Genomic DNA, 26,601 nt, shown 5'->3' with positions numbered 1-26,601 from the left:
CCCCCTCCCTCCCTCCCTCTCTCCCCTCCCTCCCTCTCCCTCTCTTGCTCTTTTTTTGCTCTTTCCCTTTCTCCTTCCCCCTTCCTCTCTCCCCCCCCTTATGCCTTCCATCTCTCTTCCCCCCCCTCCTTCCCATCTCCTTCCACCCTGCCCAGCCTTGCCCTTCTCTATCACCAAGACCACAGTCCACCATAGCTTCTCCCATGATTCCTTGCTGGACCCTGGCTCCAGGAATGCTGCCTGCCTTTCAGTTTTGGGTAGTGGCGGATTGTTGTTGTTACTAACCCTTAGGTCACTCCATGCTACTCTTTACGGTTTCTATCACCAAGGGATACGTTTTGTTTTTCAAGGTCTGTCTCTGGTTTTCTGATTGGGTCTTGCATCTATTCCACTTTTGACTCAAAAGTTGATATGGCCAAAACAAAACAAAACAAAATCCAACCTAGCCCAACCAACCAACCAACCAACCAAACACCCCAAAACAAAAACAAAACAAAACAAAAACCAAAAACAACTTAAGCCCAAGAACTCTCACTTGCCACGTTACCTTTTTTTTTTTTTTTTTTTTCTTTTCTTTTTTTCTGAGCTGGGACCGAACCTAGGACCTTGCCCTTGCTAGGCAAGTGCTCTACCACTGAGCTAAATCCCCAACCCCACATTACTTCTTTTTAAAATGAAGCTTGCTTGTTTTTCTTTCTTTCTTTCTTTCTTTCTTTCTTTCTTTCTTTCTTTCTTTCTTTCTTTCTTTCTTTTTTTTTTTTTTTTCTTTTTTTTGGAGCTGGGAACCGAACCCAGGGCCTTGCGCTTGCTAGGCAAGCGCTCTACCACTGAGCTAAATCCCCAACCCCTCTTTCTTTCTTTCTTTCTTTCTTTCTTTCTTTCTTTCTTTCTTTCACTCCAAGGATTGTTTGAGGATTTATGGAGTCATAGAGGAGAATTCTTTGTAGTTGGAGGTATGCGTTTTAGTACCCGTTCCTGTCACTTATGGAATCATGGGTGGCCCATGCTTGTCAAAGTTCCTCTGCATGCAGAATCTTCTGCCTGGGGGGAGGGGAGGGGGCTTAGACGCCATTGCTAAGCTCTCACTGATTGTGGCTTCGAGCGTTTGATGTGTTCTGGAAAGCCCAAAATTTCAGACGTTTTCCAGTGGTTTCTGAATGTAGTCTGCTGCTTCCAAAGTGTGGTCCTCAGACCAAAAGCCTCAACATGGCTTGGTAGCATGGGAGAGGTGCAAGCCCTTGGGGTTCCAGGACCAGTGACTCAGAGTCCCCATGGTGGATCCCAGAAGACAGCCTTTAACAGCCTGATGCCTCCTGAAGCTTGGGCGAAGATGCACTGGGCAAACAGCCACTCGGTGCCGACGAGGTTGGGTTGCTGGCAAAAGGGTTCTGCCTTTACCACCTCTTGCTCTGCGCTGCTCTGATGTACACATCGATACCTGTGTGTCTGTCTCAGCTGTGCTTCTGGCAAGCCATATGAGGGGGTACGGTTGACACATAGGAGCCTGCCTCATATGTCGGAAACTGTAAGATAGCACAGCTATAAGGATGGTCCCCATCCTCACAGCAGAGATTTAAACAAAGTTCAGAGCTGAGGAAATCAATTCAACACACCCGACTAAATGTGGAGTTCTTGCCCTGGCATGTCTTCAAGGCGTAAGAACAGGAGTATGGCTGCTCTGAGGGTCACCGTGGTCATAGACCTACTTTCCCATAAGCTAACACTAAGGTAGTGTGGAGAAGGGCAAGAATTAATTTATCACATGTGGGCGAATAAGTCTATGATGGCCTTAGTATCTTCCCAAATGGGCAGGCCCTAAGGGAGCCTCTCTGCAACCCACAGCGGTCTCGACACCGGAAGCCATCCCTCAGGATGTTTCTGCAATGGTAACCTGCAGATGGGCCTGCTTAGCTAGCCCAAGAACAGGGAGTTTGGAGAAAGGACCTCTGACTGTAGGCTGACAGAAACTATTACGGTATTTTCAAGGAAGGTATGTACTCACTAGAGCAACAGTGACTTTAAACAAGATTCACAAGACTTGGGATGCTGGATTACGGAGAGGGTAAATTAGGTTGAGTAGTACCCGCTCTCTCCACACGAGGGAGCCTAGATTCCTCGTTAATGTTTTCTATCTTGAGAACGCAATTTGTATTTTCATCTTGCCACAAATTAAACATGAGTGACTTCTGTTTTATCATTTCAGGGTTCATTTCATGTAGTTTTGATGGTTCCATGACGTTCCAAACAGTTACGTCTTTTTCTTTTGGGATTTGGGGATGCCAGGTTAAGGCACTAGAAAAACATGGGCCGTGTTTCTGCTAACAGTATCCTTTTATGAGCCTGATGCTATTTGGATTATCTGCAAAAACATCTTCTTCATTAGTGCCTATGAACAAGATCTGTCAGTGAAATCGTCTCTAAAATATGCCTCTGCATATTTGAAAGAGTATTTACATAACACAGACAACAACTCGTTGATTCATTTAAAGTCGTGAAACAATTGTGTGGTATATTTTCTTATTACGGCTCTTTTGGAGACCTTGCTGGCAACAAGTTGGGACCTGAGTGGCTTGGCTCCTTTTCAGATGGCATTTGGGAGTAAGAAAGGGGCTGTCTGCCCCAGAGGAGGGCCTGTGTGGGATGGGGGTCGGTATGCTACAGCTAAGAGCGGGTGAAGCAAGTGGAAACTCCCCAAAACTGTGGTGTGGAATTTCAAAATGATAATGAACTAGGCAAGGGGAGCAAAGAAAAGGAGAAACTTTACTGACATCGGGTTAAAGTATCAACAGTCGGGGTCCGAGGCCAGGGCTCTGGGATGCTTCAGGGTACAGTGCACTGACACACAAAGCAGTGGTTTTCTTGTTTTTTTTGTGTGTGTGTTTTGTTTTGTTTCTTTGCTTTTGTAGAGATTTCCCCCTTTTCCCACCATAACTCTCTCCCACCATAACTTTTTTTGGCCAAGTAAGTGTATCTCGGGCTGAGGGGACATGCGGGTTAGTTTTTCAATTCTGTCTGTTTTCCTGCAGACAGTAGAGGTAGTAGGTTCTGGGAGGATGGCTCAGTTGGTGAGGACCCAGGCACGAGGGTGCAAGTTCTGATTGTCAGTGTGCACAAGAAAATCCCGGCAGGGCGGTGTGTGCCTGAGATCTCAGGGTGAAGACAGAAGATTTTCTACAGCTCACTGGCCAGCCGACCTGGCAGAACTGGTGAACTCCAGATTCACTGAGGCACTTTGTTTTAATAAAGACACTTGACAGTGGCTTCTGGCTACTAAATGCACATGAGCACACACACACTGAATATGTACACACACACACACACACACACACACACACACACACACGTAAATGCATAAAGAAAGGAAAATTAGAGATATTAGCACTTCTAAAACCGTTGATTTTTTTTGCCCTGCCTTGCTGCAAAATCTGTTCCTCATCAGAGGGACAGGGATTGGGGATGGGAAAACACAGCAGAACAGTGTTCTAGGCTACCCTCTTATGCAAAGTGTGAGCATTTTCTCCAAGACCCATGCTTAAATGCTCAGTCTTTAAATTAACATGACCCCATGTCCACATGACTGACCATGTCACCCAATCTGGCTGTGAGAAGATGTCAGGGCCTGGTTTATTTACGTCTGTAGCTGTCATCAGCAGAGATCACGAAGGAGAGGGATGTGTGAAGTCTCAAGAGTTCCCAGGGTGCTCTACGTTGGGTCATTATCCCCGGGTAATTGGCGTTGAAAGGGTAGGACCTCTAACGAGCTGCTTCTGTCCCTAATGGCCGGGAGTCTGGAAATTAGCACAGTGCCTGCTGTTCTACATGAGTGACCTGGCCTCTGGAGCGTCCTAGTCCCTCCAGGAAGGTTCTGTGACCACCTCATGGTCACTGCAGTAATGGCAACAATTACAGAAAGGCCCTTTCAGTGAGACCCGTGTGCATCAGTTAGGGACTAATCTCATTTGAGCAACAACAGGCCCGTCAGTAATGTCCACGGAGTGGTCAGCACCTCAGCGTGGTGGGCTGGATGAGGCTGGCACATCTCGTGGAAGGAGAAAGATGCAGAGGGAGACGTGATGCTGTGCCTGGCTGCAGAAACGAGGTTTGGGATGGCAAGTGGATAAGTATCTAAGCAGGCAGCCCAGGACAGCCACGGTCCTTTCGAGCTTCTGACTTGACCTTTACAGTCTACAAAGACTTGAGGAGAAACACAAAGGGACAAAAGGCAGGAGAGCATGGGAGAGCTGCGAATCCACGGGAAGGTTGGTGAGTAAGACTTAAACACAATTCTTGGGTCTGGAGTTGTGTCTCAGTGTTAAGAGTGTTTGCCCAGCACTCGCAATGCCCCAGATTCCATTCCCAGCACTACAAAAATAAAACAAGACTAAAGATATCATGGGGGAAGGGATGGATAGGGCAATGACCTTGATCTGACCATTGTACATGCCATGCATGTCTCTAAGTGTCACACTGTATCCTTTGACTATGCGCGATTATTATGATCCAATTTAAAATAAAATACTTAAAAAATAATAACCGGTCTATTATCACAGGTCTCAACACACATGCAGCAATGTGGGTGTGGTTAGTCCTTACCTAGGAAACCTCTATATTTTAAAGGTACAGGAGAACTCCTGGCGACTCATTCAGGATGACTTGACTTTGTTTCATGTGTTAGAATGACCAGTGCCATCCACTCATGACAATAGTGACTGCACCCCAGAAGGGCATGCCTCAGGTGGCCCACGTGCAAAGATTGAGGGTCTCTCTTAGAGATGTGTGTACACAGGGTAAGTCCCAGAGAGAGAGGCCTCTTGGTCCTCCTGGATCTTGACATGTCACTTGCCCCACCCTAGGCTTGATACTGAGAATAGTTTCGTACTATTTATCCTCCAGAATTATTTCCTTAACGACATGGTTAAATTATTTTTCACCGAATTTAACACACTACTGAATTTGGCGTCATATGGAGCATAGACTATCTATCTTCTGTGGAAAGACAGGGGTGGTGAATGAATTGCAAAGCATTTATTTGTGTTTAGTTATGTGTGTGTGTGTGTGTGTGTGTGTGTGTGTGTGTGTGTGTATTTTCTTCCTGTGCTAGGATTGATCCAAGGGTCTTTTGCATACCAAGTAAGTGTTCTACTACTGAGTACCTGGGCATGCAAAAGTATTACTGAGTATAAAACTACCTAAGGAAACACAAGCTGGGAAAATTAGGTGGATTCAAAAATAAACTAAGTTTTCATTTTATTTTATTTTTTTAGTTTTGGTGTTTCATAGTGTATCTACATCATTTCCACTCTCCTCCTCTTTAGCTCCTCCCTAACTCACTTCCAGATTCATTCTCTCTTCTTCTATCATTATTATTGCCTCACATACCTCCTTAGGTGACCTGGTGCTATTCAAACGTATGAGTGGCTAGGGCTGACCAATTAGGATTGGACAGTGTATCAGGGGGCTCATCCCTCAAGAAGACTGATTCTCTGTCAGCATCCATTGACTGCCTGTAGCCTGTGAGCGAGGGGTGGGGACCCATGTGAATTTCCCTCCATGCATGTTGGCTTATCAACTGATGTTGTCACTGTGCAAGCCTGGTTTACATAGCCGTATTGCTGAGATTTAATGGGGGCAGCAGTCTTGCTGTATGCAGGAGATGCTATATCGCGGCAGGCATCCTGAGCCTCTGGCTCTTATAGTCGTGTTACTCCCTCTGTGATGCTCTCAGAGCCGTAGGTGTTGGGGTTGCAATGGGGGCGTATGGGATGTGGCTATTTATTCTCTTCATCCCAGCCGGTTGTGAATCTCTGTAAGAGCCTCCGTGTGCTGCAAAGAAAAGCTTCCTCAATGAGGCCAGACTGAGTCTTGCTCACCATGGCAGTACTTTTCTTTGAGAGCACTTGGTTGACCGATTTAGAGTTGGAAGAAGGGTTGGGGATTTAGCTCAGTTGTAGAGCGCTTGCCAAGTGCAAGGCCCTGGGTTCGGTCCCCAGCTCCGAAAAAAGAAAAGAAAAGAAAAGAAAAATTGCTAGAGTTGGAAGAAGAAACAAGAAAAGGTGTTTGGAGTTTGTTTAATGGTTCGTGTTGATTTACAGTCCGAGGAGAGTAAAGATTACAGATGGAAGGTGAAGAAACAGATGCACCTAGTCACCTCCATTTGTTCTGGGTTCTCCACAGTGCACGGGATCCAACCTAGGGCTGTATTTACGAGGTCAGCACTCCGCCACCGAGCTGCATCCCCAACGCTGTCCCGAGTGTTAAAGAGAGCTCTAGTTGTCATTTGTAGTGTTAGGCGTTTGTCTCAGCTAAGGTATGCAGACACAGAAATTGCTTGTAAAATATAATTTCGCTAGAAAATGATCCCTTATTCGGTCAAAATGAGGAGCCAGTGCTGAATTCAGCTCACAAATGACCAATTTAATGTATATTATTAGTGCATGAAAATAATTGTAGGTGCAAAAGGGAGTCTCCCTTTTCAGCAGCTGCCTTAGGTATGCTGGGCTAACAGTGCCCAGTCAAGTTGGGTCCTGTAACATTTGTCCTCTGCTTTGGCTGCCCTCACTGAGGAAAGGAATCCATCAGCTTTGCCTCTCTCTCTCTCTCTTCTCTCTCTCTCTCTCTCTCTCTCTCTCTCTCTCCCCTTTAATTTTTAATTAATTATTTTATTTATTTACATATCAAATGCTTTTCCCCTCCCAGTCCTTCATCCCAGAGGTGTTCACTCCCCCCAACCCCCCACCCCTGACAGGGTGCTCCCCTACACCAGGCATCCTACTCCCTAGGGCATCAAGTCTCTACAGGATTAGGGGTATCCTTTCCCACTGAGGCCAGACAAGGAAGTCCTCTGCTACATACGTACCAGGGGCCACCGACCAGCCCATGCACACTCTTTGGTTGGTGGCTTAGTTTCTGGGAGCTCCCAGGAGTCTGGGTTAGTTGACTCAGTTGTTTTTCCTATGGGATTGTCATTCCCTTTGGCTTCTTCAATCCTTCCTCAACTCTTCCACTGGGTTCTCAGTCCAACGGTTGGCTTTAAGTATCTGCATCTGACTCAGTCAGCTGCTGGTAGGGCCTCTCAGAGGACAGTCATGCTAGGCTCCTGTCTGGAAGCACAACATAGCATCAGTAATAGTGTCAGGGTTTGGTACCCACCCATGGGGTGGAATCCCAAGTTGGGCTAGCCACTGAGTCACCTCTCCTTCTGTCTCTGCTCCATTTTTGTCTCCCTGCATTTTTGTATTTTATTTTTGACAGGAACAATTCTGGGTCAAAAATTTTGAAGGTGGGTTTGTGACTCCACCCCTCCCCTGGGGGCCCAGTCTATCTACTGGAAGTAGTCTCTTCAGTTCCATCTCCCCACTGTTGGGCATCTGCTAAGGTCACATCCATTGGGTCCTAGGAGCCTCTCACATCCCAGGTTTCTGGAACTTTCTAGAGGTTCCCCTGACTCCCACCCCAAGAAGCTGCATATTTCCAATCATTCTCCTGGCCCTCTGGGCTTCTCTCCTGTCTCCTCCCACGGCTGATCTAGCCCCTCTTTTCCCCTCCTCTTCCCTCCCCCATGTTCCTCCCTCCCCCATCTTCCATTGTTCCTTCTACATGGGATTGAAGCATCCTCACTCGGGCATCCTTCTTGTTAAACTTCTTGTGGTCTGTGGATCGTTTCATGATTTTCCTGTACTTCATGGCTGCTATCCACTAATCAGTGAGTACAGACCATGCGTGCCCTTTTGGGTCTGGGTTACCTCACTCGAGGTGGTATTTTCTAGTTCCATCCATTTGCCTGCAAAATTTATAATGTCCTTGTTTTTAATTGCTGAATAGTATTCCGCTGTGTAATTGAACCACATTTTCAGGACTCATTTTTTTGGCTGAGGGACATCTGGGTTGTTTCCAGTTTTTGGCTATTATGAATAAGGCTGCTATGAACATAGTGGAGCGCATGTCCTTGTGGTATGGTGGGGCACCTTTTGGGTATATGCCCAGGAGCGGTATAGGTGGGTCTTTAGGTAAAACTATTTTGAATTTTCTGAAGAACTACCAGACTGATTTCCAAAATGGTTGTACCAGCTTACAATCCCACCAGCAACGGAGGAGTGTTTCTCTTTCTCCACATCCTCACCAGCATATGCTGTCACCTGAGGTTGTGATCTTAGCCATTCTGACTGGTGTGAGGTGGAATCTTAGGGTCTTTTTGGTTTGCATTTCCCTGATGACTGATGGTGTTGAACATTTCTTTAGGTGCTTTTCGGCCATTCGAGATTCCTCTGCTAATTTCCTGTTTAGCTCTGTACTCCATTTTTTAATTGCATTATTTAGCTCTTTGGAGTCTAACTTGCCTCACCTTGTTTCTAAGGAGAGTTTTCTCCTGACTGCGTGTTACTCTTGTGGCTTCATTTAGAGATAGCACGTGGTTCACACGGTATTGATTCCAGGTGTCAAATGCGGGTTGTGATTTCCTCTCATTCGCTGTGTATATCTTTAAGACCAGTTGCCTAAGAGTTGGGAAATGCTTGCCTGGGGCATTGCATTGTATGTGTATAATTTTCTTCCTAACTTGAATGGGAGTTTGCTTAAGGTAATCCAGGATGACTTTGGTGATACATCCACCACAGATAGATACAGGGAGCCAACTCTGTCCTAGGTTAAGAAGCAAACTGTGGGACGCAGAGATGGCTCAGGAGTTAAGAGCACTGGCTGCTCTTTCAGAGGACCCGGACTCTGTTTGCAGCACCCACAGGGTGGCTCACAACTGTCAGTAACACACTTCCGAGGTGTCTGTCACCCTTTACTGGCCTCCTAGGACCCTGCATGCACATGACACACCTACATTACCTGCAGGCGAAACATTCATACACAGAATATAAATAAAAATAGATATATTTTTCTATTCTTTTTTTCAGAGCTGGGGATCGAACCCAGGGCCTTGCGCTTGCTAGGCAAGCGCTCTACCACTGAGCCAAATCCCCAACCCCAAAAATAGATATTTTAAAAAAGAAATAAATTGCCTACTTTGGAATCTTAAATAGAAACTTTTGGAAAAATACAAGAAAACTCTATGGATTTGGCAAAAAAAAAAAAAAAAATTCCAACCCACCTCCACTCAGGAACTAGAATTGATCTGAAGTTAATGGCACCAGGGTGAAGTGAAGTGACTTGCCATGGTCCCTTGGAAATTTCAGCATCCGAGTTGGGTAGTGACTCCTGGCAGCCACAATCTATGAGGACATTGAACCAGTTACCGGGACAAACAAATAGCCAGCAGTTTCTATACCCCCATCAGGAGATATGAAAAGCAGAGAGTATACATTTTTTAATTTAGTGCATTTTTTTGTACTCAATAAATGTATAATAATAATAACCATCACATTTTTATTAGACAGTGCACATTTATGAGCAAGCTTGGTGGTCTCTTTGGGCCTCTGCCAAGGTCTAATGGAGCCTTCCTAGTTGTTCAGATTTCTCTTCTAGGTTTCTCTCATTTTTGCATAACTTAAAGAACAATGGCAAATTTACTAAGAATCCAGGGCAAAGGGAAGAGGTGACATTTATCTTATCTGAGAGTCAATCTACCCTAGTTTGTGTCTCCAAGCCAAGGACATTTTTCTGAAGATCTCAGTGCTGTATAACAAAGTCGAGCAGACGATAACCACTCACAAAGAAAAAATAAAAACATTAGCTTAGCCTGTAGTTCAAAAAGTGGTTCCTGATCCAAGGCTCAACAGTCATTGACTTATGAAGCCAACGAGTCCGCTGACTCATCAATAATAGCCCCGCTGGGAATTGGCACAAAAAACGGTGCCTAGCTTTTTAGAAACCAGAAATGAAGTGTGGTTGAAAGCAGAATTATTGCCATAACATCAAGGCCCATGAATATAAAACGTCTTCAGAGTGAGAAAAATTTGGAAAGCAGCCACACAGATTACTGTATAGAATTTGACATTTTTCTCCGTGTACTCCAGCAGAAAGCTGAGAGGTGCTATTGTACATCCGGATAACTATCAAAATTATGATTTTTTTTGGCTCTTTACCTTAATTGGTATGCTTGTCAGGTAATCTGCTGATTTGTGGCATTAAACAGTGAGAGAAAGACGTTCGTTCAGTCTATCAACAAATCCTCATGAGCACTTAACATGGACCAGCTCCCCTTCTGGAGACTTGGCTGTATCAGTGAGCAGGACAAAGCTTCTCCATCTTGGCAGCATTGCACCTTGGTTGTGTTGGGGAGCATCCTGCTGAGGGTAACGTCACAGGAAATCCGTAGTACAGATAAGGTGAAAAGGTGAAGAAAACGGAAGCGCAGCGAGGAGATCTGTCCTTTTGCTTGCAATGAGCCCCATTGGTGACACTCACACAATTAAAGAGTTCCTACCCATGAGCAGAAAGCACAAAATAAACCAAGCCAAACATGAAGGGGAGGGTCCTAAACGTAAACAAGTGGCAGGTGACGGTGGGAACTAGAGCACAGCGTTGAAGAAAAAGCAGTCTTCCTGAAAAATGGCGGAGAACTGAAGTTGAGGGTTAATACTTCTTCCATTCTCATGGCCATGGCAAAACACGTGACAAACACAGCTTAAGGGAAGAAGGGTTTGTTTCGGCTCCCACTCGAAGGGTACTGTTCACCGTGCCAGGGCAGTCAAGGCGGCAGGTGGTCACGTGGTATCCGCAGCGAGCAATGGAGATCGGTGCTGGATTGCTTTTCCCTGTGTAAGGTCTACTGCGTAGGACTTAACCTTTCATCTTTCAACTTTAACTGGACTGCAGATTTCCTGTGACGTTACACTCAGCAGGATCCTCCCCAGCATGACTTAAGTGTAATGCACCAATGAGCTTTGTCCTGCTCACTGATAGGATGGGTCTTCCCATCTCAGCCAACCGCACCTAGAACATCCCTCACTGACATATCCAGAAACCTGCCTTCTTGGTGATAAATCCTGTCAAGCTGATAATCAATATTGTCCATCAATGTGCCTTATACCTGAAATTCTGAGAGGTAGAAATGTAATGGATATTGTAGTATTTTCTTGTATATAAGATATCTTGGCAGTGATACCCAAGTATAAACACTAAAACATCTGTTTCATCTGTCTGTCTATCTATCTATCTATCTATCTATCTATCTATCTATCTATCTATCTATCTATCTATCTATCTATCTGTATATTGCACAAATATCTTGCAGTTAATTTAAAAACTACATTTCAAATAATTTTATGCAGAAAATAATGTTTCACAGTATAAGATTTCATACTCTGGCATCATATTGGGGGTCAGAACAGTTCAGATTTTGGAACACCTTGGATTTTAGAATTTAGATTAGGGATGCTCACTGCTCCCCACTATTAACATATTATTTACTATGTACCATTGTCTTGTGTGATTATGGAGTTTGAGGAGTCTGAAGATTTACATGGGAGGTAGTGGTTCAAGGGGGTTGATGTCACAGTTTCAGCAGGAGCCGTGAGCCTGAGGCCGAGGAGGACTAGGATTTTCAGATCCGAGTCCCAAAGCAGGAGACCAACGTCAACTGAGAGACTGGCAGCCAGGCAGAGGGAGCTCTTCCTTCCTCAGCTTTTGTTCTGTCTAGGCCTTCCTTCCATCGATGAAGCCCACCCACGTAAGGGAGGACAATCTGTTTTCTTCTGAACACCAATTAAAATGTCAATCTTATCCAGAAACACCCTTACAACACACGCAGGCAAAGTGTCTGACCAAATATCTGGGCACTTCACGGCTCAGTCAAATTAATACGTAAAATTAATCATGACCGTCATGGAGAGTATCTCTAAAACATGAAGCAGCTGTAAACATATTTAACATACGTAAGTAGTAAATCATTGTCTTAGTGAGACACATGTAGAAGACACATGTAGAAGAGCATATAGCCTTGGGTATCCAGGAAACAAACGTGTTTACCTGACTTGGAAGTCAGGGCGGGGCTTATACAGAAGTAATTTTTTTTGTTGTCTGATGTTAATTGATTTAACGTTCATTTGTGATGCCGACTCAAAACTTCTTGGTGTGTTGCCCGTTCGCATGTGCACTCATACGATGTGGGCACCTACTAACGATAGTTTTCAAATACATAGCCAATGTATTTTTCCAGAAGACATGCTCTTGAACGTGTAAAGCTACTTTATTTCTTAAGTTAGGCAGGTATTGAGAGCAGCCAAGTTGGTTAGGGACAAAGTTGGTGAAAGAGGCAGTGTAGCCTCACACCAGGGCTCAGCGAAGCCAGTCCACCCACCTGCCTCCACACTTCTCACGTTTGCTGAGAGATTGACACTTGTGAGCAAGCTGAGGGCAGTGACTGCATTTCAGGCAGCATCAGGACCCCTGGATGAGCACTGAAGAGGCGCTCGGTCTCTGGGGTTATCTTTCTGTCTGAGCTGAGTATTAGAAACATATAAAAGAAGTCTCCATATGCAGAATGATGTCACGACCAGTCTTCCTGGTCAGGTTGACTGATTTAGAGTCACCACAGCTGTAGATCTCTGGTGTGTCCATAAGGGTGTTTTTGGAAAAGTTCACTTGAGCATGGAAGACCTGAGTGTGAGCTGTGTGCTTTTACTTCCTGTGCTTCTGATTGTTGGAGTGTTTTCCAATAAGTTTGTGTTGGACTTTTAAAGAATATTGTGTGTGTGTGTGTGTGTGTGTGTGTGTGTGTGTGTGTGTGTGTGTATTAATTGAAAAACAAGGGTGGGAGGAGCCTCTTTTTATTATAAGAACTGTTTTGGTTCAAATAACCAAGGGAAAATGATAAATACAAATAAAAAAGCATCTTAAACATCTGTTGTGCTTTTAATATTTAATTCACTGCAGAGACTTATGTGTTTGAACACTTGGACTCCAGCTAGTTTTGGAAGGTTGTGGAACCTTTAGGAGGTGGAGCCGTGACAGAGGAAGTGGGTCACTGAGAACAGGCATTAAAGTTGTGTAGAGTGGCCCCACTTCCTGTCTGCTTCTCTTCTGACAAAGTGTGGGAAAGTTAAGAGGCTCAGTTGCAAGCTCCCACCATCTGCTTGTGTACCTTTCTTTCCACGATGACCTATAGCCCCTCAAAGTATGAGCTGAGATAAAACATTTTCCTTTTATGTTGCTTCTTTGTTCCAACTACGTTGCAGTATTTGGTCATGGCAAAAGGGGGAAAAAAAGTAACTAATCCAGACAAGTAACACTGTGGAATGGGGCTATTGCTGTGGTAAACCTGGTCATGTGGTTCATAGACCTTTGGACTCCTTTGCCAGAGGAATGCAGAAGAGTTTGTGCAGTAAGCTTAAGTTCTAGAATGACATAAACAGAGCCTGGAGGTCACTCTGGTGGGAGTTTGGAAGACAATGCTGAGTAAATATGGATAGTAGTTTGTGGTGGTTTGAATATGCTTGACCCAGGGAGTGGCACTATTAGGAGGTGTGGCCTTGTTGGAATAGGTGTAGCCCTTGTTGGAGGAAGTGTGTCTTCTGTTTGCCTTCAGAACTCTCAGCTCCTTCAGTCCCATGCCTGCCTTGAATGTTGCTGAAGGGGGATCCTACTTAACGAAAACACCCAGAGAACTTTAGGATCAACTTCAAAGGCACACAGGGCCTTTTGCAGCTGTTCCACAGGGCTCCCAAGACCTCTCGAGTTGTCAGGAGAACCTGTCAATATAGACTATAGGGCACTGGTTTTTCAGTCATGAAAGACGGAAGAATGAAGGGATCAGGGAGATTTGCACCAAAGTTCCAGAGAGATATGGAAGACAGGTAATGTCTGGCAAGACCAGATTCCCCAAAAGAGGCCTTCGCACATCATTTCTCAAAGATGGGAAGTTGTAATGTAGGTCTCAGAATTTTGGAGATGCCTGGATTGCTAGGCATTTACTGAGGAAAGCTGCAGGCTACAGAGTAGTGCTATCCCAAGAAAATGTCTACTTGTGTTGCAACTGGAAAAAGCAGTGGAGTGGGGATATCTCAGGCTGCAGAGCCCAGAGGATTCCACAGATGCTTCAGATGCTGAACTTAGAGCTACAGACCTTGGTATTTGCTCTGCTGGGTTCTAGTCTTGCTTTGGCCCAGTGTTTCCTTGCTATGTCTTCATTCTTCCCTTTTGGGATAGAAATGTTTACTTTGCAGAGCTGCATAATTCATACTTAGAACCAGGGTTTGCCATCCATCTATCTGTCTGTCTGTTTGCTTATTTAACTTTAATCAGGGATTCATGGTTAAGAAATTGCCTTGAACTTCAGAAGAGACTTTAGAATTTTTAACAGTGTTGGAACCGGTAAAAACCATGAGAACTTTTGAAACTGGATTGAATACAACTTGTACTATAAGGTGTCTATGAACCTATGGTGGCCAGGGGTGGAATGTTGTCGTTTGAGTGTGAAATGTCCTCTGTAGAGTCATGTACTTAAACATGGTTTCCTAGAGCCCAATGCTACTTTGTGTCCACATTCTGCTTCAAGACTGTAGCTATAATGTGACCAGCCACTTCATACTTCTGTCACCAAGTCTTCCCTACCATGGTGGACTATATTTATTCCTAAATGGTGAGGGCAAATAAACTCTTCCTTAAAGACATTTTGTCACATTAGAAGAAAAATAACAAGTACATTTACTTAATATTTAGAACTGTGAATTTATTTACTATTTATGCGATGTTGGCTTACGAAAGCAAAACACTTCTCATAGGTGAGCCAGACTCTTCTCTTAGTGGGAAAATCACATGTTCTGTGACTCTTCATTGTATTCAGCTTGTAATATGACCACAACTACTCTTTCAATGGAAAACATTTAATTGGGGCAGGCTTAATCCGTTACTATCATGGCAGGAAACAGACAGGAAGACATAGTGCTAAAGGGGTAGCTGAGAATTCTACATCTGGATCTGCAGGTAGCAGGAGGTGACTGTGACATATTGGCCAGGCTTGAGCTTTTGAAACCTCAAAGGCCACCCTCTAGTGACACACCTCCTTCAACAAAGCCACAATTATTCCAACAAGGCCACACTTACTCCAACAAGACCACACCTACTCCAACAAGGCCACTCCTCCTTATAGCACCACACCCTATGGGCTTATTGGGGGCCATTTTATTCAAACCACTATAGGGAGTAAGGGACAGTTTTCCCAAAGAGTTTCTCTGGCATTATGTCCAGATCAGAAGGACTTCACTGTGCTTAGCATTAAAGTTCTTAATCTATTTGACCTCATTGTCCTCTGGAGTTGGGGTTCTGGTTACGTGTTTCACAGGTCGTGATGAAGTAGCTGAGTAAATGGGAAGCCACCTATAGTTGACTTAAACCAATGGTCACTTGGGAAGGTAGGTTGACCCTGCGCCAGTCTGCAATGTATCTTCGAGAAGGAGATCTGGTTACCAGATAATTCAAGCCCAGCTAAATGAGTGAATCCCTGGGTTAAGAAGAGAAGATAAAGCCTACTTGGGCAGTGAAATAAGGACATAATTTGTATAACCATCACCCAAACATCATTAATAAACAAAAAACTAAGGCTACAGTTTCAGAGGCAATGTTTCCATGACTATTTTCTCTGGTCTGACTTAAAATTAAGTTTTGGATCAAATAAAGTCTTACTAATGCCGTTTTTCAGGTTAATCACCATGCAAAAACATGCAATATTAATTTATATTTGACTAATGTCAACTAGACATTGTCTACAGTGTCAACTAGAGAAAGTGTTAGGAACATTCTCTAGTTCTCTATAAATTATACATGTTCTTGTGAGCTGTGGTTACCCCATTGCGCTGGGGAATGTATATTTTAAGTTTTTTGAGATTCTTGTTTATTTTTATCTATGTTTGTGTTTGAGTCTGCTTGCATATATGTCTGCACACCATGTGTGTGCCTGGTACCCATAGAGACCAGGAGGTGTTGTATCCCTTGGAACTGGAGTTACAGATGCTTGTAAACTATCTTGTGGGTGCTTGGAACTGGATCTGGGTCCTCTGGAAGAGTAACCAGGGTAACCTCAGAGACTTCTCTCTAGCCCTAGAAGGTCAACTGTAAATAAGGATTATGAGTGGAGCTCAGTGAATATCCAGGATTTCTGGCCCATGGGCAAGTGGTTCAGGGGTAACAGCGTATTTACCTGCCAGCTAGATATGGGGAGTTGTTTGTGGTAGGAAGGGTGGCCTTTTGGTAACTGACTTTGCAAACTAAAATAATTACACCCGTAGTGGTCCCTTGCAGCTCCTGTAATGCACTGTCTTCAGTGTTTGTGTTTGCTTAGTTTCTTTCTTTTTTTGCATAGTGGTGAGTTGAGACAGAGTCTCAAAATCTATCCCAGGAGAGTCTTGAACTCCTGGTGTTTCTTCTGCCTCAGGCTCTCAAATGCTAGGATCATTAGTGGTTTCTTCTATCTAAGAATTTTAATATATTTTGTAGGTGCCCTTGCAGTAGCTGTTGTTAAAGCTGGTACTGGTCTAGGTCGCTAGAATAGAATAGGAACAGCTTCAAAATCAAAGCTCGTGTCCTGTGAATATTCAGTACTTCTATAGACTTTGTAGCAGGTCACACATCTCACACACACACACACACACACACACACACACATACCACACACATACATACATGTGTGTGTATGTGTGTATAAATACTCTGTATACATGTATATAAAATCTATAATGAAAAAAATGTCATTAACATCAGAAAGCTAAGCTCTGATGAAGTAGCATTTAAGAATGTTAAAGAATCATTAGCAGATGGATGAATTGTAAATGTATAATCCAAGTTCTGAAAATTTCCTCCTAGATATTGATCAAATTAAAATTAATACTACAAATTTAATTTGCTGATTAACTCGAAAAATAACATTAGTAAGACTTAGTCCGATCCAAATTCTTATTTTAAATCGGATCAGAGAAAATAGTTATGGAAACACTGCCCCTGAAATTGAAGCCTCAGGTTTTGTTTATTAATCATACTTCACATGTCTAGTACTGTTACAGTTTACTGTTTACCTTGGAACTGTCAAAGTCCAGGCCAGGAAATCCAGCAAGCCAACAGTCTGAGTAAAATCCTGGGTCAGGATTCTTCACCTTAATTTCTTGTTTGAGAATTTCATGCACGTGTTTTGATCTAATCCAGCCTCTACTCCTTCCCTTCCAACTCTTCTTGTGCTCGCCATCACCTTGTCTTAACTTGCTGCACATATTTTTATTGACCTGCTGATCCCATTTAGTGCTGCCTGTACGTTGATGGGTGTAAGGCCATTCACTGGAGCTGGGGAACCTATCGGGGGTTACCTCCCTAGAGAGAATTGACTTCCCCTCCACTAGTAGTCTTTACAATCATCAGTTACAGACAGGACATCATGAGCCCTTCCCTCATTCATGCTGGAATTTTTGCTGGCTTGATTGTGCGCAGGTCTTGTGCAGCCAACCGTAGCAGGATGAGTTTGTGCACAATGGTGTTATTATATCTGGGACACACTGATTTGCGGAAGTCTTCTGCAAACTCTGACTCTTTTTTTTTGTTTTTTTGTCCTTCTCTTCTGAAATCCCTGCACCTTGGGAGGAAATAGTTACAGAAATGAATGGTTATCCTTCACTGGGAGGAAAGGAGAGGGGGTAATCACCTACTCTCTGATTGGACTGAAGGTCTGCTCCAGAATACAGATCTCATGCTCAGTACTGTTAACTAGGTCAAGAGCCCGTCGATGGGCAGGTAATAGGCCCTAGAGGAGAACCTACTATTATTTTCTAATCAGGCACGATGTCAAATTGACCCCTAAATACTTGTCTTTATACTCATAGACTAGTATTCTTCAGAAAAGCTGTTTTCGTAGCAGGTGGAGATTCACGACAGAGAGTAAGGGACTGTGAAGTCCTTAGCCCTAAATGGGACAGCTATGTTAGCATTTTTAACCAAACAGGAAGAAAATTCCAGCAGTAAGTCTGTAATCACAGGCAACTGCATTATGTCTGACTACATAGAATCCCCGACTTACGTCCAGGACCAAGCCCTCGTCCTGGGGTTCCATTTGATAGTGACAATGAGAAAATCAGTTGATAGTGTTTCCTAAGCAGGCTTGAGTCTCAGTAAACAGAACGCGTGTGGAACATCATTTTATTAACACAGGTTTGGACGTTTTCCTTTCATCTTAGTGGTTAACATGAAATCCTAGTTTGTTATTTAATTGCTTAGTATTTTAAGGGTCTAAATAAAATAAAGATTTCTTTAATAATTTCAGACAAATCTAGATAATTGCCATGTTTTCCCTAGATGATATATCAATTTGGGATCGTGAATTTCACAAAATTGATTCCCCCCCAACCTCCCCTCCCCCAGCAATGAAGCTCAAACCCATGGGCACCTGCACACTAGGCAAATACTTGGCCACAAGCTCCACACCCAGCCCTAAGTTTCCAGTCTTAGGGTCTTTGGTTGTAATGGTCATCAAGTGGAATCCAACTGTTGGTTAGGTTTTTTGGTTCTGGCAAGGAAGGATGGAGATCTCCAAGTGCTTCGGAATTCTGGTGTGAGGTGTGTTATAGTTCAAGGTTCTGAAAGAATTCATGCCTATGACTCCAGAGCCTGGGCCAGAAACCTTCCTGGACACTAATTGATCTTTGGTAATCAAAATAGTAATGGATAATATGTTAGTGTGTATCAGTCTATCAATCCCTATTCAATAAACACTTAAAAGAATTGAGGCAGGGTCATGCTATTCAGTCCTGGCTGACCCGAGCCACTTGCTGTGTGGCCCAGGCAGGCCTTGAGCTCTGCCTCTCAGCTGCTGGAGTGCAGAGATTTGCCACCGCTCCTGGGTTAAACATTAACGCCTGATCTTTCCGGCATTTCCAACTGTCCTCGGAGGTGTGATGCTTAATTTCATGTTCAACTTACCTGTTCTAAGATGTGCCCAGGTATTTGGTCAAATATTACTCTGAGTATCTCGGAGAGACTATTTTAGATGAAACAAACATTTAGCTCTACAGACTGAGTTCGGCAGATTGTTTAATCTGAATGCAAGTGAGCTTTATCCAAGCAACCAAAGAGAATAAAAGGTAGCCTGTCTCACAGGTTCCCACTGTTGTCCTTTCTAATGACCCTCTGCCATGGCTTCCTTTATTTAAAAATTGATAATAAAAGACTGACCTCAGCGAATTTCCTGCTTTTGGAGTGGGACCCAGACTCTTCCTGGCTCTAAAGCTTCCTGCCTTAGCCTTGTTCTGGGACCATGGCTCTGATGACTTTGGATTTATCGACCTCTGAGTTTGTAAGCTTGTTCACACACACGCGCGCGCGTGCACACACACACACACACACACACACACACACACACACACACATACAAACACACCCCTATATATATTCTATTGATTCTGTTCATGTAAAGACCCAGTGAGTGATAGCTAAAAACCCCATGATGCTCATTACACCTCCAGTCTTTCTGTTATTGCTTCCTTCGCAGATCTGGATTTTAAGAAAGTAGATTGACATTTGTGACAGATGTCACAGTAGCATGATCTACACCAGAGTGTCTCAGGACCAGCACTACTGACATTTTAGGGAGCAGTGGCCTGTCCTGTGTACTAGAGAATGTTTGGTGTCACTCCTGGCCTCTACCCTTATGATGCCCCCAGTTTGATGACCAAATGTGCCTTCTAGACAGCGGCTGAATTTCCCTGGGGATAAAATGACCCTGGTTAAGAACACTGCTAAACTGCCCATGGCACAAATGAGGTCAGTTCTGTTAACTACGAGGGGTTGTAGATGAAACAACCTTAAACAAGAAATTGATCAATAAAAATCAAGGGTTGACATAGGGCATCAATCACAAAGTATTTGGAATCCCTACTGTGAAAGTCAAGGCCTCTCTCTACACTTTCCCTCTGCATTTGATGTTACAGCCAATAGGATGCACACCACCATCGTTCCCAACATCTCTCTATTGTGGACTCTATCTTTCTAGAACCAGGATGAAAGCAAAGGCCTGCTCAAATTTAAAAAATGCTGCCCTTATTTAAGGTCTTCTTACAGAGGGGCTCTTTTTTTTTTTTTTGGTTCTTTTTTTTTCGGAGCTGGGGACCGAACCCAGGGCCTTGCGCTTCCTAGGCAAGCGCTCTACCACTGAGCCAAATCCCCAACCCCGGGGCTCTTCTTCTTGTTGTTAATGGTAGAGTGTCATGTCAGGCTGACCTTGGAAAGGAAGAGAGAATAAGCATGTCCTGTTTCTTGGGGGGACCATATTCAGTGGGGTCTGAAATGAAGTGAGGCACCGGGGCTCTTATGCACGCTTTCTGAGCTTCCGAGTCAACGGTTTTGCATTTGTAGCCTTGGCTGGTCTCCAATTCACCATACTCTTGCCTCAGCCTCCTGAGTTCTAGGTTTAGAGGTTTACACTACCATTTTGAACTTTAGATAAACCAGGAAACAGGAGAAAATAATGAAGTGATATGTTGAGAGACTGTGGGGATCTATTTGATGATCTCTACCAGCAAAGGGACAGACAGCCCCAGTGGTCCAGTCAAACTCAAGCTTAGATGAATGTGATTAATATGGATAACCAATTAGCTTTAAGTAAGGCAGATCATTCTAGACCAGTGGTTCTTAACATTCCTAACCTTTGATACAATTCCCCATATTGTGGTGACTCCCAACCATAAAATTATTTTCGTTGCTACTTTATAATTTTGCTACTGTTATGAATCGTAACAGTATCTGTGTTTTCCGATGGTTTTAGGTGACCCCTGTGAAAAGTTCATTCAACTTCCAAAGGGGTCTCAACCCTTGAGAACTGCATATATATATATATATATATATATATATATTTTTTTTGGTCAGTTTTCATTTACACAAAATTCCCAAGAAAAAGAGCTTCAAGTAAGAAATATTTAATGTTTGTCTCATGGTGTCAGAGTTTTCAGTGTATGGTTACAGGGCTAACTTGTTTCTGAGCCCATGGTAAGGCAGAACCTCATGGCAGAGAGCAAGTGGCCAAGAAGAGCTGGTTATCTCATGGCTAGGGAAAGGGGGCTCTAACCCTGACAGTGTGATACTCACTCACTTTCAAGGGCACCCCTTCAGCGACCCGCCTCTTCCAACCAGACCTCTGTGCCGTATGCATGAGAATGGTCCCCGCAGGCTCAGATATTTGAACATATGGTCCCAGTTTGTGGTGCTGTTTGGGGAGGCTTAGAGTGGAGGGGCTATGTCACTGGGAATGGGCTTTGAGAGTTAAAACCCAGGGACAAGTGCTCAGTTCTTTCTGCTTGCCATCCCTGGTTGAGAGGTGAGCCCCTGGCTTCCTGCTCTCTTTGCTATGCCTCCGGCTTGCTTCTACACTATCTTTCCATGATAGACTTCTGGAACCTTAAGCTGAGGATGAACTCCCTTTTCGACTACTCCTTGGTTATTCGTTGTCTCGGTCTTGGTCTTCTATTACAGGAACAGAAAGCTAACAATTACAACTTTCATCACGTGAGTAGCGTCACCGGCTGAGGTGCAAGCCTTCAATTTATAAATTGCTGGAGGGGGATTCTGCGTTCAAACTATAACAAAAAGGAATGGTAGGATAGGCTCTTTCTCCAGTCTGTAGGCCGACCCTATGGGTGTCAGATTTACCCAGCCAGGCACTCCAAAAATCTTTTTCTTGCTTGCCCTTGTCCACTGTCTCTGTTACCCTGGTAGAAGCCCTGCTACAGTCACCCTAAATATTCCCAGGGACTTACAATGGGATGCCTCCGCCATTGTTATTGTCACAGGGCATAATGAGGGCAGGACCCTTCTCATTTATTTTGTTTCCTTCTGGAGGCTGGCACATGACTCTTCATGAATGATGAGTTGAATAAAATCATTGTTTTGTGGTCATTACAAACAGCTCCACAGGATACGAAGCAGCATCTTTCTGCTAGGAAGTGAGTAAATGATTAGGACAAAAGGCAACGTTTAGCTTCAGAAAAATCATCATCACCTATTGAAAACCTAGCGGGGGGGAGGCAAAAGTATCAATAAATCCACAACTCCCGGCATCAGCATTTTGATGTCTCTTTGGGTTTGTCCCCTGAACTGCATCTTGCACTTCAGCGGGATGTATGTAGTCTTGTTCGCACTGCGTTCAAATGACTTCTCCACGTCCTTTCCTGTTATTATTTCATCATCATAAACATCGTCTCCTCTTTTTTCTATTGAAAGTAGTTTACTGTTTTGGTAAAATTAATATATGCTTATGATAAGCTGTGTTTCACAAAACTTTTTTTTTTTTTGGAAAAAATTGGAATTAAACATTTATTATTTTTTTCTTTTTTCTTTTTTTTCGGAGCTGGGGTAAACATTTATTTTATATTTATCCATTTTTTTTAAAATCCCAGAAACAACCCATTGTACAGGAGGGGAAAATAGTTTTGGGGCTATTTCCATTGATTTAAACTTTCTGCACAGCTGGGGCTGGAGCTCAGGCTCTGAGCCATCTCTACCCAGGCCCTGCATTCCACAGGAGCACGCACAGTCCGCCTGGTGGGAGGCTGTCTGAGAAAGATGCTCTAGCTTGCTAGCCTCTTTTAAATTATTTCTCCCCATTATCTTCCTCTTCTTCCTTCTCCTCGTCCACTTTTCCTCCCTCGACCTTTATTTATTTATTTATTTTTTTTTTTTTTGAGATGGGTTTTCACCATGAAGCCCAGACTGGTCTCAAACTCTGTCCTTCTCCTGCCGCTCAAATGTTGGAACAACAGGTGTGCACCGCCATGCCTGGTTACAAGATCTTTCCTTTCTTGGTGAAAAAAAAAAATCTATGGACTTCGGAAGCCCATTCCACTCCATCTTGTTTTACTGGAGAAAAAAACCAGGAACAAATAAATATTCTATGTGTGCTTCAATGCTTTGCCACCGTCACATTTTCCTTGAATTCAGCCCAGTGATGTGCACCTTTTCCTCCTCAGGTACACTCCAATTGACATTTCACTCCCATGTATGTTCTCGATGGCAATAATTTCTGTTGAGGAAAGGGTCATGGATTTGGGGGTTGTCTCTGGTTTGTCCACTGGCTACTTTGGTGTTTGAAATCCACATAAGAGAGGAATTGAAACAAGCAGACAAGTGAGCCAGGTCATCTAATCCAAGGGAAAGACGTAAAGCAAACTGTGTGAGCAAATCCATACAAGTGCGCGGCTGAGTCATCCTTAGGAAACACTGAGGGATTCATAATGGACATTGCCTCTCAGGTCACCTAGCTTTTGAGGGGAGAAATGACTCAAATGCACACTCCTCTTCCCATGTGGACAGACTCAGAAGCACCAAAAAGGTCTTGTCTCTTGACGGTGCACTCAACACAACTGAAGCAAACAATGCCACGCTAACATACACATAACACTGGCCTATTTAAATCCTGCACGGGCACACTTCAACTCCATGGAGAAGAGTGGAGGAGGGCGATCCGGATTGGCATTCTAAAACCCATTTCACTTCCTTACTTCAAGTGGTTCTGTACACTGCAGATAGTAATATCCCAGTGTCACCTCTGTGTGGTGCAGTGGGCAAGGCCATATGTTCTCATTTGTCTTTGAGCCCACGCTATTCAGTAACTCCTGACTGGATGCCAGTGAAGGACTGATAGGGGCCTCTTACAGCTGGCTGCTCATGAAGAAACAAACTCTCTCACTTCATCTTCCTTTTCTTTTTACGCTGTAGTCAAACTGGGGAGGGGGGGTTGAAGGATAACTGCTTTCTAGATCTTTTTTTTTTTTTTTTCATGGCTACCGCATCCATTTTGATGACTGCTATAATAAAGACCAAGTGGGCCAAATATCAAGTACCTTTCTCCAGCCAAAAGGGATTTGTTAAGTTGTGACAGCATTCTTAGCTGTGGTGCGTGCCTGAAATCCTTACCTCCAAGTAATCAGGATACAGAGGCAGGCAGAAAGAATTCCAGGTGATCCCGAGCTGCATAGGAAGACCCTGGGTCAAAAAACCCAATCCAACCTAGACCACCAACAAAAGAAAGTTGCATAGTCTCGCCTTTGAAAGGTCTCCTGGGTTCTGCAACACTGAGAAGCTCGGGTGGTTGTTGAATTGGGTTTCCATGATAGCATAATTCGTAGAATCAATGTGTTCTTTTTTGCTGCAATATATAGCCTAGGGAAATTTGAAATGCTAATTCTGATTACCTGTTCTCTCTATGCAGCCATCCAGTACAAAATGGTGCCTGAGGTGTTGTGAATTTATCTTTATCAAAATCTAAGGTGGGGAATCCCACCCTAACTCTAGATCTCAACATGGGTCCACATTCATGTGTTTCTGTAAGCCAAGTGCAAGTGTACTGTATTAGCTGGCATGATGAGTAATTTTCTGTTCTTTATGTCTTTAAATTAGAAGGTGGTTAGAGACGCACCAGGCCCTGGGAGAACTTGGGATCCACCCCACTCCCCAGCTCTCTGGAACACTTCGTACTTAGATGACTCGATGTCAAGGATTCTCTGCTGATTCAGGTGCCTCAGTTCACCCGGACCATAGGCAGGGTATGGGACAAATTAATGGAGAGCAAAGTGCAAGACCTTTAGCACTATACTAACACTGCAGAATGCATAGCGAGCTGACTATGGAGAACGACAATACACAAGACACTTGGAAAAGCTAGAAGATTCTGTCATTTTGAGGAAGGAACTGTGGATGGAACACTCTGAGGGCGCTGTGCCTGCTAGGCAAGCACTCTACCATAACGTTATGCCTCCTAGTTTCAAGATTAGTATACAGAGACGCAAGGGCTGACACTGGTTTGTGGCAGTTCATATGGTCACAGTCCAGGGATCAGAAAGCCAAGACCTACACAGAAGTCTCCAGAAACTGCTCCTGCTAGCCTGCTTCTCTCACCCAGGTCTCACCTCTTCCAAGTTTCATGGCCTCTCAAAGCAGTACCTTTCAATCTGTAAACAAGTCCTTGAGGGGACATTTCAGATTCAGACAGAAGTGTCGTTAAGTTTTGGACCTCATTAACAGCACTAACAACATTGAGAGCTGGAGACAGATACCAATAAGATATTCCAGTAGAGACTGGATAGAGAGTAAGCTTGAGTTGGAGAAAACTGAGAATGGAGGAAACAGGGATGAAGACTTTTCTCTGAGGAGAATGACTAATGGAGGAATGTCCTGGGAAGGGGGAAACTGTTACTCTAAAGAGTTTCTAGACTTTCAGACTCCACGGTTGCTATTAAACACTGCTTAGTGCTTGCTGGGGTTGAAAAGTGATGTAACTGCGTCATGCAGACTGTGCATCTTTTTATGTTTTAAAGGGTTATTAATTTGCCTCCTCTAGGAATCATTTAATGTAAGACCTGAATCTTGCAGTCCTTTCCTCTCCAATACTTTTCGATGTTTTCACCCCGGCAGAAAAGCAGGGCCCTGGTTTCGTTTCTGTTGCTGTGATTTAAATATTCTGACAAAAGCAACTTAGCGGAGAAAGGATTCATTTAGCTCATAGTTTCAGGGCAGTCCATCACAACAGGGAAGCCAGGGCAGCAGGAACTTGAAGCAATTACACACACACACACACACACACACACACACACACACACACACACACACACACGGTCAAGTGTAGAGAGAATGCATGCATGCCCATGCTCAGTTTGTACTGTTTGGAACTCAAACAAGGGGAATAGTGTTTCCCGCCTTTAGGCAGGGTTTCCCCGCATCAATTAACCTAATCAGGACAACCCCACAGGCTAATTTAATGTAGACAATCCTTCATCAAGACTCCTTATCGGTGATTCCAGATTGTGTCAAATTGATAGGGAAAAGCATCACAGCTATGGAGGAGGGATGTGTTCAGTATTAAATCACCATGCTTAGGTCTGTCTGTTAATGAGTGGGGATTTTCAAGGCGGGAGATGTTGGAGTTGGGTGTCTCCCTTAGATAGGCAGGGGTAAAAACAGTTTCCTTGGGATCAGGAAAATGGAGCTCCGAGTGGATTCCAAAACAGTACTGTCTCCTCCAAAGCAAGTAGGAGGGATTCTTTTTCAGATCTTCACAGTGGGAACCTGAGAAAACTTCTGGAAATAAACTTGGGAAAGGGGGGAGGGTCATCTGAGTTACAGGGAAGGGGGGAGGGTCCTCTGGGTTACAGGGAAGGGGAGGGTTACAGGGAAGGGGGGAGGGTCCTCTGAGTTACAGGGAAGGGGGGAGGGTCCTCTGAGTTACAGGGAAGGGGGGAGGGTCATCTGAGTTACAGGGAAGGGGGGAGGGTCATCTGAGTTACAGGGAAGGGGGGAGGGTCATCTGAGTTACAGGGAAGGGGGAGGGTCATCTGAGTTACAGAGAAGGGGGAGGGTCATCTGAGTTACAGGGAAGGGGGGAGGGTCATCTGAGTTACAGGGGACAGGTTACAGGGAAGGGGGAGGGTCATCTGAGTTACAGAGAAGGGAGGTCATCTGGGTTACAGGGAAGGGGAGGGTCATCTGAGTTACAGAGAAGGGGAGGGTCATCTGAGTTACAGGGAAGGGGGAGGGTCATCTGAGTTACAGGGAAGGGGGGAGGGTCATCAGAGTTACAGGGAAGGGGGGAGGGGCCTCTGAGTTACAGGGAAGGGGAGGGTCCTCTGAGTTACAGGGAAGGGGAGGGTCCTCTGAGTTACAGGGAAGGGGGGGTGCTCTGAGACTGTGCCCCTATGT

This window comes from Rattus rattus, chromosome 12 (genome assembly GCF_011064425.1).
Source record: "Rattus rattus isolate New Zealand chromosome 12, Rrattus_CSIRO_v1, whole genome shotgun sequence".
Classification (NCBI taxonomy): Eukaryota; Metazoa; Chordata; class Mammalia; order Rodentia; family Muridae; genus Rattus; species Rattus rattus.
Note: the sequence above shows the minus strand (reverse complement) of the source record.